This window comes from Chelonia mydas, chromosome 5 (genome assembly GCF_015237465.2).
Source record: "Chelonia mydas isolate rCheMyd1 chromosome 5, rCheMyd1.pri.v2, whole genome shotgun sequence".
NCBI classification, from domain to species: Eukaryota; Metazoa; Chordata; order Testudines; family Cheloniidae; genus Chelonia; species Chelonia mydas.
In genome coordinates, this window is record NC_051245.2 from 36,427,604 (window position 1) to 36,446,015 (window position 18,412).

The 18,412-nt window shown below is 44.2% G+C and overlaps 1 long non-coding RNA gene across 1 annotated transcript in view; it reads left to right on the forward strand.

The window, feature by feature from the left end:
- Positions 1–4,703: 4,703 nt before the first annotated feature.
- Positions 4,704–18,412, forward strand: part of LOC122465920 — a 28,572-nt gene continuing 14,863 nt past the window's right edge. Inside the window, exon 1 of the long non-coding RNA XR_006291063.1 lies at positions 4,704–4,819. This is a non-coding gene — a long non-coding RNA (uncharacterized LOC122465920). The remainder of the gene's footprint in view (positions 4,820–18,412) is intronic.

The window sequence follows — 18,412 nt, forward strand, 5'->3', positions numbered from 1 at the left end:
CCATTCCTAAAGAAAAACCCTACATAATATTTTAGAAGCATGTTCTCTGGAAACAGAAAAAGAGACTGTCTTGGAACTCAGCTCTTAAGGAAAAGCCTTCGTTTTTTTTATCTGAAGGGTCAAATTACATGCTCTGTCTGCCTGTACAGCATAATATCATGTGGCCACTTTTTAAAAAATATCTATATAATTGCATGGTTCACTCATGATTACACTAAGCCTAGAATATTAAATAGGAGTCTCCAACTGTGTTGAAATGTACTTAGCATCTTCTGTTTGGTGTCTTGAGTTCAGTTTGTTTTTTGAAGGAGCTTGTGTCTCACATCCAATGTGGTCCAAAGCAAAATGTTAACCCTTAATGACCCCATTCTGCTGCTTGTATTTTTAACTTTAAATCAGATACTGAAGTAAGATAGAAGGCACATTCTAGGCCAAATTCTGGTCTCTTAGACTGCTGTAAATTTTGAGTAACTCCCCTGGCACCCATCAGCAGTGTAAGTGAGAGCAGAATTTTGCACAGTATCTTGCCCAGAGATTAGAAGGAGACATCAAATCATTTTTTCCTTTTACTTTAGCCTTGCACAGTCGTACTCAGCCATACACTCAAGGACCTCAAATGAGGCAGCACATTTAAACACCTGCTTAAGCCCATCCTTATTCAGTAAAGCATTTAAGCCCATGCTTCATTGTAGCCACTTGATGCCTGTTCTGCCAGTGGTTCCCCTACTGTGACTGCAAACCTCTGAGCAGAAGTTAATGCTGTTAATTAACTTCTGCTGCATCCCCATTGTACACTATGCTGGTTGTCTAGAGGAATGTGCCCTTTACTGAATAAGGAAGAACTGCTGAATCAGGGCCAAGGTGAGTAACATTTTTTGATGGGTTACTAATATCACATTCAGTTTTTTCCATTAGCATCATGGTAAAAGGCACATTAGTAGATTTTGTGCCTTGGTCTGATACATTGTCATGACAATTTTACAAGGCTGTTTTAGCATATGTTGTAGCTATTTTGGAAAAGCTGGCTCTCATCAAAAAGAGGCAATAGCCAAATAATGCAGGAAACCAATAGCTCTGCTTTCTTTCGCCTCTGCCATGTCATCGCATAGTGCTAGAGAACAAGCAAAGTAGTCAGATTACATTAAACAGTACAGGACAATCCTAGCAAAGGCCTAAGCATCTGTCCCAAATGCTTCCCTGTGTTTTATACCACCTTCTGTTGTGAAACCATCCACCAAACTATGCAAAATTGCATGAAAATGAAAGCGTGTGATAGGGGAAATTTGGGAACTGCAGAATGAAAGAAAAAATATAAACATCCCTGTAGCCAAGGAACAGACACAGTAAGGCTAAGATACCACTGAAACACAAATATACAGACTGAGGATGCATTGCCTATATTTTACTACTGCTGTTAAGTGACCTGACTGCCCAAGGGTTTGTCACCATGACAGGTAATTTTACCTGGTATTTTTACTATCCCTATACATGTATGAGTACATAAAAAACAAACTCAAATGCCTACTTTGAAAACATGTAGCTGTTCTAGCTCCCCATACTAACTTTACTTGCTGAATTGTTCTTAAAGAGATGTTGGAGTATTTGCTTAGAAGATATTTGTGAGGTGGTTAGGATCCAACTCTTCCTCCGCCTCTAACTGCCACTACAATATAGTGACTGTGGTTCCAAAAATGTGAGTTTAAAATGCTGCTGGGTGACAGATGTTGTGACTCTTCAACATATGTCCACAGGAGCTCTTGTCTGGATGTGAAGTACACGTTTTATCCATGTGCAGAGTTTTAATTCTATGTGGAAATAAAGACTGTGTGTATTCCATTGGATATTCTGTTTGTATGTGACTTCTGTATAACAAGTGGATTTTGTTTTGTTTATTTTTGTTTGGGGTATTAATTTTGAGATTACAATAAATATTCAAGTTTCAGAGTAGCAGCCGTGTTAGTCTGTATTCACTAAAAGAACAGGAGTACTTGTGGCACCTTAGAGACTAACCAATTTATTTGAGCATAAGCTTTTGTGAGCTACAGCTCACTTCATTGGATGCATTCGAAAGCTTATGCTCAAATAAATTGGTTAGTCTCTAAGGTGCCACAAGTCCTCCTTTTCTTTTTCATAAATATTCAAGAGACTATATTCATGAAATTGTCTGTTGTGGTGAGGTGCCTCCCGCAGCCCGCCGGTGCTTGTTTAATTCCTTGCAGTTATTAAAGTGGTCTTCAGTTTTGACCAACGGTATGTAGTTACACAACACGTACAGTAGCTGAGTATCCTGCCAGTAACATTCTTCACTCTGATGTCTGAGCTTCACAAACTATGGGCCTAATAGTGCTCCTACTGAATTCAGTAGAATTTTTGCTACTGACAGGAGCAAGATTTGGCCACTTCTCTAATGTAGGCACAGAAAACCGGCACAATAAGGTACATGGGTGAGACCAAGTTGCTATCTTAGCATTAAGCCTTTGAGAAATACTCAAGCCAAAGAAGGATAAGGTTGTTTTTGCAAAGACACAGACAAAAGAAAATAGCTCTTTAAAGCAAACCACGAGGCCTGTATCTATTAAACTTTTCTGTGGAAAGGCAGTAGGCGTCATCTGTTTATTCTGTTTATTACTCATCTGCCTGGAATTTGCAGGGTAACTATCAGACACTCAGATACCATGGTGATGGGTGCAGAATAAGAAGTAAGCTTTAAAACAGTATTTTTTAAACTAATAATTTCAATGATAGCTTAGAAACTTAAAATGGCAATAATGTTTCATCTCACATTTGCCTCTCTAATTTTGCAATTTAATTATTTTGGGGGGGTAGGAGGAGGAGCTGGTGGTTAACAGGTTGCCTGACACTAATATTTCTAAAGATGTGGATGCAACTGTCTCGCTCTCAGTACTTTTGACTTGTGCGCACCAGCATGGATTGGCACAGTATAATGCACCTTCGCATTTATGCACAGCTTGGGAAGCCCATGTGCATTATAGGTGGAATCTACCCCACGGCAGAGGGCCAGAACAAGGCCTACACATGACACAAAACAGAACTTAAGTGACACATCAGCCTTGGTGCTGGACCTCTGCACAGGAGTAAATTTTACCCTCTTTGCTTTCCACTCCTGAAGGGAATAGAACTAGACACAGCCTAACTGCTTCTATTTCTTCAGAAACAAGAATCCTCCTTTGTTGTTGTTATTTAATGTAGTATGTGTGTCTTAATAAAAGGAACAGTTAAGTCTGTACAATCCATCTTCTTTTTTGTTAAGGTATTTTATATACATGTGTCTTTCCACTCATTGTTTCTTCCCAAATCCATGAATAACCTTGCTCCAGGTTGAACCATGCTGTGGCCTACCCCTGCATCTTCCTTCCTCCCATATAAGTTCTGGTCTCAATATTACCTTCCAAACTCATTTCCTCCCATCAACTCCTCATATTCATGGCTTCTCTTGTGGCCACTCAACAGTTCCCATTCTACTACCTGTCCAATGCCCCAAGATACTCCCAGTTTCAATCACACAACTCCCAGCGTGTTTTAATCAACTCTTCTACTCTCATGTTCCTACCTTAATGGGACACATGAAGTCAGATGCTGGAACAATTTGTATAGTGAGGGTCCTGAGAGCCATTGAACCAAACTGTAAACCCTGTATATGATGGAAACCACTTCATGCCAGAGGGTGTGGCAGCACCCCTGGTTGCAGCACCCACACACTAAGTCCCAGTCTACCCCTCCAATTTCTCTAGCCCACCCACCAACTCTCCAGAGTATTCTGATAAACCCTCCACAGAAATTCCCAGCTCCCCAGTACTCAGCACAGCAGCAGGTAGTGCTTCAATTTATCATGCAGGAAGAAGCTTTCGAAGCATTTGCACACATTGCTGGACCCCAAACTTTTGGGTGGGTTTTGGAGAGGGGTTTCCTCGGGCATTTTCACTGCCCTGTTTCTGTGCCTCACTGAGGCATTCTATGGTTCCTCCTTATTGCCTCTGGTGACCTGACTCTGTTCTTTTGCCTCCTACTGGAATTTGGCTTCTCCAGCTACCTCCCTCCAGCTGCTACTCTACTGATCCTCTACCCATCTCCTGTCCCCCCTCTACTGGTTCACCATGCTCCTTTCTACTTCACTGTGCTCCCACTGCTCTGTGCTGAACCAGCACCACCATGGCACTGGACCTAATCTGCTTGCCAACCCACTGAAGAAGTGAGGCATCAGGGAAATGGACTGGGGGACAGTGGGAGCAGTGGAGGGACGTTTGTGGGGCAATGAAAAGGCACAATGGTAGAAAAAGAATATCTCTGTAGTGGGGTGTTGGGAGGTTGTTAGAAGCTCTCTAGCCACTCCCCAGTAGCAGTAGTCTTCCAGGGGCATAGGTGCTGGAACTAGGAGTGATGGCGGTGCTGCTGCACACCTTTGAAGTGGTTTCCATCATATACAGGGTTTACAGTTTGGTTCAGTTGCTCTCAGCTCCCCTGTCTGGGGGAGACTTCCTGGAGCCAGCCCTTCTGCAGAACTGTGCTCCCCTGATTACAGGAACCCTGCTGAGTAGTGCCACACTGTGGAGGAGAGTACTACCCTTTAATGGCCAACCAGGAGCTGCAATCAGAACCACCTGCATTTAAAATCACAGAGGCTCCCTGCTCCACCTGAGGACTGCCCTATTTAAAACAGGAAAAGGAAGCTGAGTGGGTCTGAGCTTGCAGCAGAAACTGACAAGGGATGGTAAGCTCTGGCCAGCTCACTGAAGGGAGACTTAGAGAATTTTTTTTGGTTTTAGAAGAACTTTTGGGTAGTCTGAACCTGGTCTCTATGGTAAGGGCTTTTATATTGTTGTCCAAGTGTTCCTTTCATAGGCTTCACTAATGGGAGACTTATGTTAGTGTGTTTGGCTTCTCTGATCTAAACAAGCCCATTTCTTCACACCCAACTGGTGCAAAGTAAGGCAAGATGTACCTACAGTAGCAAACCTGCCCAAAAGGGGTTGCACGGGGTGGGACATCCCTTTGCACACACACAGAAGGAGCTTTGAGGGGGCCCCATCAGCACAGCAAGCGAGGATGATGTGGTCCAAGCTCTAACAATCCACCACAGGTGACAGTCACGCTACTGTGGCTGCTTTGATCTTCGGCAGCGTGAGCGTGCCTGTGTAGATGCATAGTCCGGCTAGAGCAATTCTGTTCAATGGCCCATGCTGGGTATACTGAACAGTATTTTTTTTTTTAAATTAAATATTTAATTCTCTGGAGTACAGCATGGGCTTTCGGGCCTAGATTTAAAATGAGTGCCTCAAGTTAGCATTCAAAATCCTTACTTAGGCATTAAGGAGCTTAACGCGAGGCACTCATTTTTAAAATCTTGCCCTACCTTTTTTGTGAAGCTACATTCTAAGACCGAAGCAGGTTGGCAGCATATTTTTGCCTGTACTATTTGCTTTGATATTCAGCAAGAAAAAAATATATAGTACGACTGCATCCCCTGTATTACAGGACACTACCTAAGAGATTCATTGTACTGCTGCAATAGAAAACCATTTCCTTAAAGAAGAGCAAGCAGCAGTGTGTAATGTTCCACTTATTTCTAAAGCAAAGTTGTACTTGGAGCAGACAGCCAAGATCTTTCCAAGTATGAGCGAAAGGAACTATGGCCTTGTGGGCAGCTACCATTTCCTGATTATGTCCTAGGTTTACTATTGAGCCTCCCTTTAAATGCCAGCTGTGATGTCTTCACGCTTTGCTCATACCCCTGAGCTCTCTGCAGCCATCTCTGTGCAAGGCTTCCTTATCACAGTCTGTCTTATCCCACATCAAAAATAGGGAGCCATACAGCTCAGCTAGCATTTCATCACATCACACAAGCTAAGCAGATATGATGCTGGCGTCTGAGGTGAAAGTAAGGCGGTACAGTACAGCCGTACCAGTAAGGGCTGGTACACAGCTGAATGTACTGGCAGGGGGCAGCTTCCCCAGGGCCTGGCAATTTAAAAGGGCCCAAGCCTCCCATTGCCACTACCATGGGGCTCCAGAGGTGATTTAAAGGGCCCAGGGCTCCCGGCCACTGCAGCTGGAGCCCTAGGCCCTTTAAATCGCTGCCAAAGCCCTGGGGGAGCGCTGGCGGTGGCAGCTGGGAGCCCTGGGCCCTTTAAATTGTTGCCAGGCTGCGCTGAAGGGCGGGCTGGCTGGCTGCGGGAGTCTGGCCCCAGCCCTACCCCTCTGGTTGAGCCGTTCCCCTCACGTTGCTCAGGACCCCGGCCACTCCTGCGTACCAATAAGTCTCGTAAGTTGCTTTCACCCCTGGTGACTGGCCAGGAAAAACCAAGTTATGGAAAATGTATTCTTGATTACTTGGTGGTAATCATCCTGGTAGATCAGTTCTAAACCAATACTTTTGCCTATCCTAGAGGGTACTGTAGTTTGAAGGCACTGTACAATAGATGAGAAGTAAATGAAAAGCCCCTGATCATTTTGTAGTCACGGAAGGTCCCCTGGGATTTTTCAGAAGATGGGTGGCCTGGCCAAATTTTGATGTGTCTAAATATTCTCTGCTTATTTAGCTACAGGGGGGATTTTATCACTGTGTTTCAAATCCTAAGCCTAAAGGTGCAAATTACAACTAAGGCCACAATCCTGCAATTGTTAGCATGTGGCCACAGCAGCCTGCTTGCATGCTATCAGTTGACAGACTGGGGTCTGAAATGGCAGCTTCCATTTGTGCATGTAACAGTCAGTGACATACATAACGCTACCTCAGCATAACTATTTCACTCCTTCCTTTACTGCCCCTCAGCTTACCTCTCTGCTGAAGCAGAGGCCAGTATTCTGACTTTTCAGGGTGGGGAAAGAATTATGCATCATTAAACCTTAGAGTTTTGGTATGCAAAATCCTTTCTAGATGTTAATATCTGCCAGTCAGCTTCAAGAAGAAAGTGTCATACAATTTTAGTGAACAAACGTTTCATGCACAAACATTAGCAAAGAGCATCTGGAATACTTTAAGAAGTTATTTTTAAAAATAAGTTATTAGGCAGTTAGCATATCGGCATTCTCTATACAGACTGCCTTACTTGGTTGCTGTTTCATATTTCAGCATAGGGTTTCAATAGAGCATATACACTTTTATATGTTAGTGCACTACAGACACATTCCCCTCTGATCTTCTCAAAGAAATGACTTTTAGGTTTCTATAGCGTGGCCTCAAAAGGCAGGTGTCACTGAGATTCTCTGAGGAGAATGGCAGCCTCTGAGTTCCCCTCCAGCCACTTCAGAATCTACTCAGCAAACCAACCAGACTATCTTTCCAGTAGCGGTTCCAGGCTCGGAGCTAATAACACTCTGTGCTTGGTTTCTAGCTGTCTCCTCCATTTCTAGCAAGTCAGGAATGCTAACTCCTATCCAGAGTACAAGTATTAGGAAGCAGCCTTCAGCCCAGATACACCTCGTGGCTCTGACTCAGTCAGCTGCTGAGTCTCCACAGGGCTGTCTTCAGCCCCTTGCACCTGAGCTCCAACTAGCTACACTCTCAGGTACCCGAACACGTGGCACCTGCAAGACTGCTTGCCCTCAATCAAAGCTTCCTGTCAGGGGTGCTGGAACACAGGAGGCCAGGGGGCCGTGCCCCTCCCCCCCCCCTCACACTTTTAAAAGAGGGAAGGCTATGCCCCTCCACTTTTTATTGGCGCTAAGGATGAGTGATTGGGGGGGAAGAGGCTGTGTGGGAACGGGACCTCTGGGGAAGGGGTGGTGCGAGGGCCAGGCTTGTGGGGAAGGGGTAGTGTGGGGGTGGGGCCATTGTTCAGGTGCCAGTGGGCACGCCCCCCACCCCCATTAGAAAGCTTCTGCTGTCCCTGCTTTCTGTAAAGCTGCAGAAATAGCTATTGATCACGTCTAGTAACCACCATACCACACCTCTAGGCATCATTAAGCCCTTCTAAGTTGTCCTGTCCTGCTCTCTACGCTTGTGCTAAGACACAAACAAGTCAACTAAAATCCGCGTCTCATTTCCCCACTGTTTCTCCCTTTCTTTAGGCAAAAGTCAACAGCTGCAGCTGAAGTGTAATCTTGCGTCTCCAGGCTACTTTAATTTCTCCCAATTGCCACTTTGCTGACAGTGCCAGTTGCTTCTTTTAATCTACCAACATTTTTCATTTGATGTGGAGAATCTTTCTAGTTCCGTTTATAAATGGAATACCCTGTATGAGAAAATCTCCTTTCATTTCAGAGCCAACTTGTATTGCTCGTATTTTTTTCCCTTTGCTCAGTGGTGCTAGAACAATTTTTATAGTGGGAGTGCTGAAGGCAGAAACCATGTATTTGGGTTGCTGTTACTACTTCAATCCAGTACCCCTACTTCCTGTGCCTGTGCCTTTGCTCGAGAGCGGGGTAGTCAATAGGCAGACCGTGGGCCAAAGCCGGACCACCAGATGGTTTTGAATGGACCCTGAAATTTTTAGATTTATATTATTTATTTATTATTTTCTCTAGCGTCTGGACTGTGACCAAGAAATTTCGACCTTGACAAAAAATAATTGACTACCCCTGAGGCCACATAAGAGGAAAGAAATAAGTTTGTCTCCGGTGTGATTTATAATTGCATTAGATAGCCCCCTAAAGTATATGTGCTATAAATGCATGTTATTTAAAAATGAAAAGAAAAGGAGTACTTGTGGCACCTTAGAGACTAACCAATTTATTTGAGCATAAGCTTTCGTGAGCTACAGCTCACTTCATCGGATGCATACTGTGGAAAATACAGAAAATGTTTTTATACACACAAACCATGAAAAAATGGGTGTTTATCACTACAAAAGGTTTTCTCTCCCCGCACCCCACTCTCCTGCTGGTAATAGCTTATCTAAAGTGATCACTCTCCTTACAATGTGTATGATAATCAAGGTGGGCCATTTCCAGCACAAATCCAGGGTTTAATAAGAACGTCTGAGGAAGGGGGGGGGGGGGGTAGGAAAAACAAGGGGAAATAGGTCACCTTGCATAATGACTTAGCCACTCCCAGTCTCTATTCAAGCCTAAGTTAACTGTATCCAATTTGCAAATGAATTCCAATGCAGCAGTCTCTCGCTGGAGTCTGGTTTTGAAGTTTTTCTGTTGTAATATCTCAACTTTCATGTCTGTAATCGCGTGACCAGAGAGATTGAAGTAGCATACAAACAGCACTTACAGTGAGTTTGTGCCCATAGCAAAAGGCTCTGTACTCTCCTGGACATGTCCCTTATATCTGCCAGTAACAGGGGGTATATATGCATACTGAAGGGAGAATGGACCCTTTAATATAGGCTTCCTGAGAGAAACTACTGCCCAGGAATCTAGACAAGAATAATTTTCCTGTCACTGCAGATGGAAGGGTAGACATTTGCACTTTTATGATACACTGAGAAGATCTACCTTTTGGACACAGTGTAGTAATTTATTGTTTTGTATTTGCTATAAGCATTGCTGTGGTCACCAGAGTATCCAATCACCTTTCTTTGTTACTTGACACCCACCTGACTAGAAACCTGGTAGAAGTGAGTTGACAAATACCGATCTGAATGGCAACAAAGTTAGAAATCTGAGTTTGGATTTCTAGCCAAACTGCACCGACACCCTGATCCCAATTTGCATCTAGCACTTGTATTAAACTGGAAGAAATCTTGTAAGAAAAAGACTTCTGCCTTCTTTCCTGGCATCCTCCCCTAGATTCCCACTCACTGTTGCTGTCTTTTGAGACCTCCTTCCCTAACTAACCAGTAAGACACCATCCTACGACTCCTGCTGCCTCTTTGGGTAGCTTCTAAATCATGCACCTCAGCTAAACCAACCAGGATCTTGCAAGTCTGATTCCCCTTTCCTGCTTTCCAGACAGTCTTCTTCCCACTGGTAATGCTGCCCACTTTGACCACAAATCCCAGAAGCCCCTGCACAGATCATTAGCTAGATCCAAATCAACTATTTCTGTATTGGTCTTGGAGGCCCCGGGTATATCAAAATTGTGCGGGATACATTTAAAACTGACTTTATGGTAACCAGTGAACTATAAAACTATGAACAATCTTTTAAAACAAAAAAAAAACAAAAAACACTTTCCTAGCTTCAGAAGCATATTACACAATACTTGTGCTGGGTCTAACCAACCCCATGATCAAATATTTTTTTTAAAAAGCTACTCACGTATTGTGGTCTAACACATCAGTTCTCAACCAGGGGTCTGGGGCCCCGTGGTGGGCCATGAGCAGGTTTCAGCAGGTCCACCAAGCAGTGTCAGCTTTAGACTTGCTGGAGCCCAGGGCGGAAAGTTCAAGCCCCAACGGTTGTTGGGCAGAAGCCTGAGGCCCCGAGACCCACCACCCGGAGCTGAAGCTAAAGCCTGGGCAACTTAGCTTTGCCGGGGCCCCTGTGGCGTGGGTCCCTGGGCAATTGCCCTGCTTGCTGCCCCCCTAACGCAGGCCCTGGCTTTTAATCTACTGGATATGCTGAGAAAGAATTGTTGTGGCATGGGTGGGCCATGAAGCTTGTACAGTATGTTGAGGGGGGTGGGGGGCTCCGAAAGAAAAAGGTTGAGAACGCCTGATCTAACTGAGCCCGTGTTTAGACACTGAAAATCGATAAACAGCAACAGCATAAAGGGCACAAAGAAAGCAAAGTGGTAGCAAATGGCCCACTGCTTTGAACAAATAGGTGATATGCTCTCAACATACACAGGTTTTACACTTTGCACATTTTGTACATGAGTTCTGTCTCATTCTCTGGAACAGATGTAACATCTTCCCCATTTCTTAGGCCAGGTCTACACTAGACAATGAGGTTGGTATAACTATGTCGCTCAGGCGTGTGAAAAATCCACAGCCCTGAGCAACGCAGTTAAACCTACCTAATTTCCTAATGTAGACCGTGCTAAGTTGATAGAGGGTGTAGGTCACATCTTCACTGAAGCGCTGCAGCGTTTTAAGTGTAGACCTGCCCTCAGGCTCTGGATCAGCACCCAGCACGCTAGACACTGCTTCCCTAGAAGCCTGAGGTAAGGTACAGGAAAGGAACATTGCAGCCAGTGGTTTCAGCATTTCTATTCCCAGGTCCCTGCGAAACATTTGTCTCTTACTCAAAGATTTATTTTGCCATGTGCATAATAAACAAAAAAAAAAAATCCCAACAATATCTGCATTCAGACATGCATTGTGCAAAGCAACGGTGAGACTTTGCCCCAGCAACAGTATCTGGGAAGCATGGGCTTGCCAGAAAATGTATCTAACCGCTGTGGCTTCCCCAGAAACTCTTCCTCGAAAGTGTAGGCTACCCAGAAAATCAGTTTGACAATGTTCTCTTCATAGAAACTCAATTTGCTGGACAACTGTGATGATGCATGAGGCGAACGTTATCTGGGGTCTCTCAGACATCCAAGACCCGTTTGGTGATTGGCTTTTGTTTTTTGAAAAACAAAAAAAACCCCGCCAAAACGATGCTATTATAACAACTGCCTTAAAATCAAAATGATCTGCTGCTGGAACACCTGCTGTTAGTTTGGGGTCTAACTGGTCACGCTACCGCTGGAATGACTTTCTTGGCTATAGTGAAACCACAAGAAGTATGTAGACAAAGCCAATCTTAACAGGTTGTCCTCATCCTAGCTGGAGAATACTTAATGTATTAAGAGGCACAGGTTTGGCCTCTGGCACATTTTTCTTTGCATGTGTTGTGGTCATATAGACCCAAAAGCATTAGGAGTATTAAACTCCTCATTCATGTGCTGGATTATCCATCTAATAAAACCCAGCATTGCCAAGCACTCAAAAATCATGAGTCCAGCCTACCAAAAAGTCATGAGATTGGCTTTAAAAACCCTACCATTTTTTTAAATAATACAGTTTGGGTTCTTTTGGTTTTATTTCTGGTTCCTGAATCTTTAGGGTGCACTTGCTTCATGTTTTCAAGCTTTTCTCCACAAGCTTGAAGGCTCAAAACCTATATTAAAAAATAAACCCATGCAATCTCTTGCTTGTGCTAGCTGGAGCTTTAGGGGAAAATATTAACCTGTGCGAGTTGAGATAAAGTTGCAAGTGTTAGCAACAGTACAAGCCTCTGCCTCTAAGGATTAGATTTGGGCTTTCCCTCTTCCTCGTAGCTGGTTTGTGTGCGGTTGGGTTAGAAAAAGGCCAAAGGCAAGAAGAAAATGAAGGAGAAAGTGTTTGGGGGCTGGTGTATCCTGCTTTCAGGGAAACAAGCACTACCCTGCGATGGTGTGGACTTCACTAAAGAATTCTTAAAAGACACTGTCAAAGTTGCCAACACTGAAGTGAGATTTCTGATGGTAGTTTTGTTTTGTTTTTAAAGCTTCTTATGATCTAGTGATGGCCAGGTACAAACTCACACCGTTTGGTTATTCACAGATAAGGAAAACGGAGGCAGAGAGGGTAAATAACTTGCAGAAAGCCACAGAGGGACTGGGTGGCTAAAACAGTGGTACTACTCAGGAGTTCCTATACCTCTGTCTTGTATTCATACCTTGTGTCCTTCTCTCTTGGTCTCTTGGCTGAAGCCATGCAGCCCCTGGTATTTGATCCTACTTCTCTTACCCACCCACAACTCCCACTGCCAGCTTTGCACATTTTGGATCAGGTACTGAATGCGAAGTGAAGTTTGGTATTGAAGGCTGACAAGAAGTAGCAGTATTGCTGAGACCAACCATTCAAAAACCATGAGATTTAAAAAATACATTTCAGGGTCATTTTATCTGTATTCTGGTGTGAGCCCTTCGGGTGCATTTGGGGCATGTTTTTCTGCTTAGGAGTTAGGAATCAGGTCCTCAGGATTTAAAAGCCCAAAGCAATGGTGCCACCTCTCTCAGTGTTATCAGTTTGCAGTATTTTAGGTTTTGTTTCTCTCATGATCTTCCTGTAAAAACCTTCTATCTTGTGAAATTTCTCTTTATAAAATAGCCGCCGTCTCCTATTATTTTTCATGGGACCACTATTGCCCTGCACACCTCTGCATGTGGAAATGAGGCTACCTCCAAAAAGATGCCTGGCAGCAATGGCCTGGCCTGTTTTCAGTAAGACAAGCTGCCCTCACGAGCATGGATGCCATTCTGTGGTCAGGGAGCTAGACTGCACACTGTGCATAGACAGGGGGTTGTGAGGAACAGAATAGAGGCTGAACAGGTACAGGGGCTCCTCGGGGATGTGTGGGATGAAAGGAGTCGATTGAGGATGTGTAGGAATGGGGGCTGCAGCAGAAGACTGGAGAGACCAGGGTAATGTGGGGGCAGAGCACTTTGAGGGACAGAAGAGAGAATGATAAGATGTATGGGAATGTGGAAGGCAGAAGATAACTGAAGGATAGTACAAAGCGATGGGATACAGGGTGGGAGAATGAAGGAGACAGTGGGTACATGGAAATGAAGAGCAGAGACAGAGAAGCAGAAGAATGGGGAGGAGGGTCAGGGAATGTGGTGTACAGGGGAGAGACTGAAGGTGTTCAGGGAAATGTATAGGTGGAGACCACATTAAAATGGGGAATATGAAGAACAGGAGGGAAACTGAAGACTTGCAAGAGGAGACTGAAGGGGAAGCACAGAATAGTGATGACTGAGGGGAATAGGCTAGTAGCTCCCTCACCACAGGGGAAAGAAGTGGGTGAGTGCGATCCCTCCCACATAGCCAGTGAGGAGGCCCACATTTCTACATGTGCTATTAAGGTTGAATTTTGACCCTGAGACACATACACACTTTGGGAGCAGGCAGCTTCCCTGTAGAGGCTCAAACACCAGAAGGTAAATTCAAGAAGAAGAAAAATGCCACCCAAATGTATTGTTTTAAAGGTAATTTTTGAATAAGAACAGCCATATTGCATCAGACCAATGGTCCATCTAGCCCAGGATCTGGTCTTCTGAGAGTGGCCAGTGCCAGGTGCATCAGAAGGAATGAACAGAACAGGGCAATTATTGAGAGATCCATCCCTCGTTGTCCAGTCCAAGCTTCTGGCAGTCAGAAGTTCAGGGGCATCAAGAGTGTGGGGTTGCATCCCTGACCATCTTGGCTAATAGCCATTGATGGCCCTTTCCTCCATGAACTTATCTAATTCTTTTTTGAACCCAGTTAGACTTTTGGCCTCCACAACATCTCCCAGCAACAAGTTCCACAGGTTGACTGCGCATTGTGTAAAGAAGTACTTCCTTTTGTTCATTTTAAACCTGCTGCCAATTAATTTCATTGGGTGACCCTGGTTCTTGTTTTATGTGAAGGGGTAAATAACACTCCCCTACTCACTTTCTCCACCTCATTCATGATTTTATAGACCTCTATCACATCCAAGCTTAGTAGTCTCTTTTCTAAAATGAATAGTCCAGTCTTTTTAATCTCTCTGTCCTCATAGGGAAGCTGTTCCATACCCCTTATTGTTTTTGTTGCTCTTTTCTGTATCTTTTCCAATTCTAAAATATAGCTTTGAGATGGGGAGGTGGGGGAGAGACCAGAACTGCACGCTGTATTCAAGGTATGAGCGTTCCATGGGTGTATATAGTGGCATTATGATATTTTCGGTCTTCTTATCTGTCCCTTTTCTAATAGTGCCTAACATTCTATTAGCTTTTTTGATGCTGCTGCACACTGAGCAAACATTTTCAGAGAACTATTCACAATGACTACAAGATCTGACAGTGTACTGTACTTAGATCTACTTGACCTAACTAAGCTGCTCCAAACTGCTGTGAAAAATCCCCTTTTCCCCAAACCTTCAATCTTTATATTTCAGTGGCAGGCCAGACTACCAAGAAGGGGCTATATTTTCCCTAGGCAGCATTAAGTCCTTTAATGTTGCTGAAAACTGAAATCATCCAACATCTTTCATTTCATTTAAGAATAATGCCTATAAGTGTTTAATCCTAATAACCATTATTCTGACCAGGGCTAGAGCTGAAATGTTGACTCAGTCAGCATGTAATCTATTGACCAGACCCAACAGCCATTTGGCATCATTTTAGCTCTCCTCCTGTGCCTTATTTTAAAGTCCCCGTGCCAACTGCAGTAGCACATATTCTGTTGATAAGGATTTCTCTTGCACACCCACACACACCCGACCTCCACCCCTCAGGGAATGCAGCAATCCTAACGCTATGCCACAAGTGTTTGGATAAATGTATATTTGCCCTACAATTTGAATATTCTTCCTGTAGAATGGTATACAGAGCCCATTCAGGTTTTCAGTATATCAAAATGGAGGGGGGGAGACAAAAACGCACAACCCTTTTTGAGCATGCTTTTGGCAGATATTTGAAGAAAATACATGAAATAAACACCAGAGGGAGCAATTGTATAAGACTTCTACAGCTGTGCTTCAGAAGGAAAGCATAGAACAGGGGTCCCCAACGCGGTGCCCATGGGCACCATTGCTCCCGCCAGGGCATTTTTGTGTGCCTGCAGGACACCCTGCTGCCGAAATGCCGCCGAGAAGCGTTGCTGTTTCTTGGCGTCATTTCGGCAGCGACACCTCTTCCTGCTGCTGCTTCTCGGAGGCAGCATTTCGGCGGTGGGGTGACAGGCACCCGCCACAGTCTTCTGTGAAAGATTGGGGACCACTGGCATAAAACATAAGAACAGCCATCCTGGGTCAGACCTAACATCCATCTAGCCCAGTATCCCGTCTTCTGACGGTGGCCAATGCCAGGTGCCCCAGAGCGAATGAACAGAACATGTGATCATCAAGCGATCCATCCCCTGTCGCCCATTCCCAGCTTCTGGCAAATAAAGGTTAGTGACACCATCCCTACCCACAGTCACAGTGAAAAAGGGAAATTCATCAAGGTATGGAAGGACTGCCCATTTTTCTTACCCTGTCATGCAGTGTCTGCACAGTGCCTTCCAGAGTTCAGTAGGTAGCATTATTCCCATTGTATACTTGAGGAGACAGACAATGGGGGTCCTAGTCCATGACTAGAACATAGGCACTACTGCATAATAATTATACTTACCTTCCCCAACACACCTTTATATAATTGATTTAAAATGAAGACTCTAGAATGAATTTCTGGAAAGCATGGCCTCGTCTTTATATCAGGAAGTGGCCTGACACCATTCGTAGTGCAGCCTTCACTTTAGCTCAGGATATTCTCCTATTGTACCTTTCCCAAAGGCATTCACAGACTGAATTTTAGCATGGGCTATGTTAGCTTCCACTTTTCACCTCTGATGATAACCACATGGTGAGACAGATTTCTGTTCCTCTCCTTCTTCCCTTCCCTAACAGCAGGGTCAGGATGGGGCCCATGTCTGCTTCTAAAACCCATTTCAATGGCAGCTAATGATGCAAATCAACTAGCATTGACGGAAAGAAGGGTCCCTCTATGCTTGACTGAATAACAAATACTGCATACATTCACTTTGTTTCAGCTAAACAGCCCAGACAGTGACATTAATTCTCAAAGAAAAAGGGTGAACAGTTTCCCATCTAGCAGTAAATAACCAGACTCCTTTGTGTACAAAGTTAGCAAACGAACCTGACTTCTACTGATAGAACTGGGCAATGAGGAAGGAACCACAGGACAAACAGAAATGGCCAATCCATCCCAAAACAAATGGAGTGATAGGATTTCAGGAGGAAGAGGAATAGAAACAGGAAAGTCAATCAAGAGTGACTTCATAAGACACACTGAGGAATCTAGACAAATTGGAAAACTGATCTGAGTTCAACAAGGTGAAATTCATTTAGGAGCGCAAATGTCCAACTACAAAATTGGTTAGGTGGGTAGTACTGCTGAAAACAATCTGAGGGTTACAATGGATCACAAATTGAATACGAGTCAACAGTGTGATGCACCATTGTGAAAAGGCTAATATCACTGTGTGGTGTATTAACATGAGTGTTGTATGCAAGACACAGGGTGTAATTTTCCTGTTCTTTTAAGAGGTGAGGCAGCCCCAGCTGGAATACTGTGTCCAATTCTGGGTGCCATGCTTTAAGAAAGATATGGATAAGTAGGGGACAGTCCAGAGGAAAGCAAAAAAGTCTTATAAAAAAAATAGAGAATTAGACCTAGCTATAAGGAAAGGTTAAAAATAACTGGGCATGTTTAGTCTTGAGAAGAGAAGATGGGGGAGGCAGGCACCTGATAAGCCTTCAAATAGGTTAAGGCTGTCATAAAGAGGATTGTGATCAATTGTTCTCCATTACCACTGCAGGTAGGACAAGAAGTAATGGGCTTAATCTGCAAAGAAGAATTAGTTTAGATATTAGGAAATGCATTCTAATATATAAGCTTTGTAAAGAGTAGTTATGCTTTGGAATAGGCTTCCAAGGGAGGTTGTGGAATCCCCATCGCTGTAGGTTTTTAAGAACAGGTTGGACAAACACCTGTCGGGGTGGTCTACGTTTACTTAATCCTTATGCAGAATAGGAGGCTGGACTTGTTGACCTCTCATGGTCCTTTCCAGCCCTACATTTCTGTAATTAGTCCGATTTCAGATCTTTGTGGTTGGTTCTACTAATTTTGTTTAAGCACCTGTATTGCCAACCCCAAATGTTTAAAAATCATGAATTGCCTCAAAAAAACATGATTTTGCAAAAACCACCAATGTGGGTTTCTTTTTCTTTGCTGTCTGGTTTCTGAACATTCAGGGTTCCATTTTCCAGCTTTTCCCTGCAACTATGAGGGATAGCAATTCACTTTAAAAAAGAGTGAGAGAAAGCTGCGATTCCCACCTAGTCATGTGACTTTTAGGCTTTAAGAAAAACACCCAATATCATAAGCTGGCAACACTGCAGCATCTACACATTTAGATTCTTACCCCAAAACCATTGAATCTGCTGGATCTCTTTTACGAGAACAGGATTTTCGGAAGCTTCCAAAAGCTTCCAGTCAGGCCTAGAATACCCCAAGAGCAAGCTTTCCTGATGCAGGCTCACCCCTTCCATCCTTGGGAAGAACCAGGACATGTAGAGGCCTGCAAAAATGAAACACGCTGGATTGGCTGCTCACAGCACTGCATTTGTAGAGGTACCCCTTCATGTATGGACCTCACTCCTTCTACAAGAATAGGTGTGGATCTGCTGCTTCTGCAGCACCATTCTCTTCCTCCTTCTCCAGACACCCTCCCCGCTATTCGGAGTCTCTGAGGAGGGTGCAGAGATCTGCATAGGAAGAGGAGACAGGCAGTCAGATCAAGGTCAGCAAACAGTGTTAGGACCAGGGAAAGCACACATTGTTTTGTCATTGCCACACAGACCTGGAGGAGCCATGGGATTAGGAGTTGGACCAGCAGGGGACAAACCTTGACCTTCCCCCTGCCCTCAATGGAACTAGTTCAGGAGGAACTCTGCCTGGGGACTCTTGTGGATGTTTCCTCCTCTTTAGCTCCCTCCTGGAGACCCAACTCTGTTCCAGGGAGCACCATTATCTCTGGGTAGTGATGCTCAAGGAGGTAAAGAG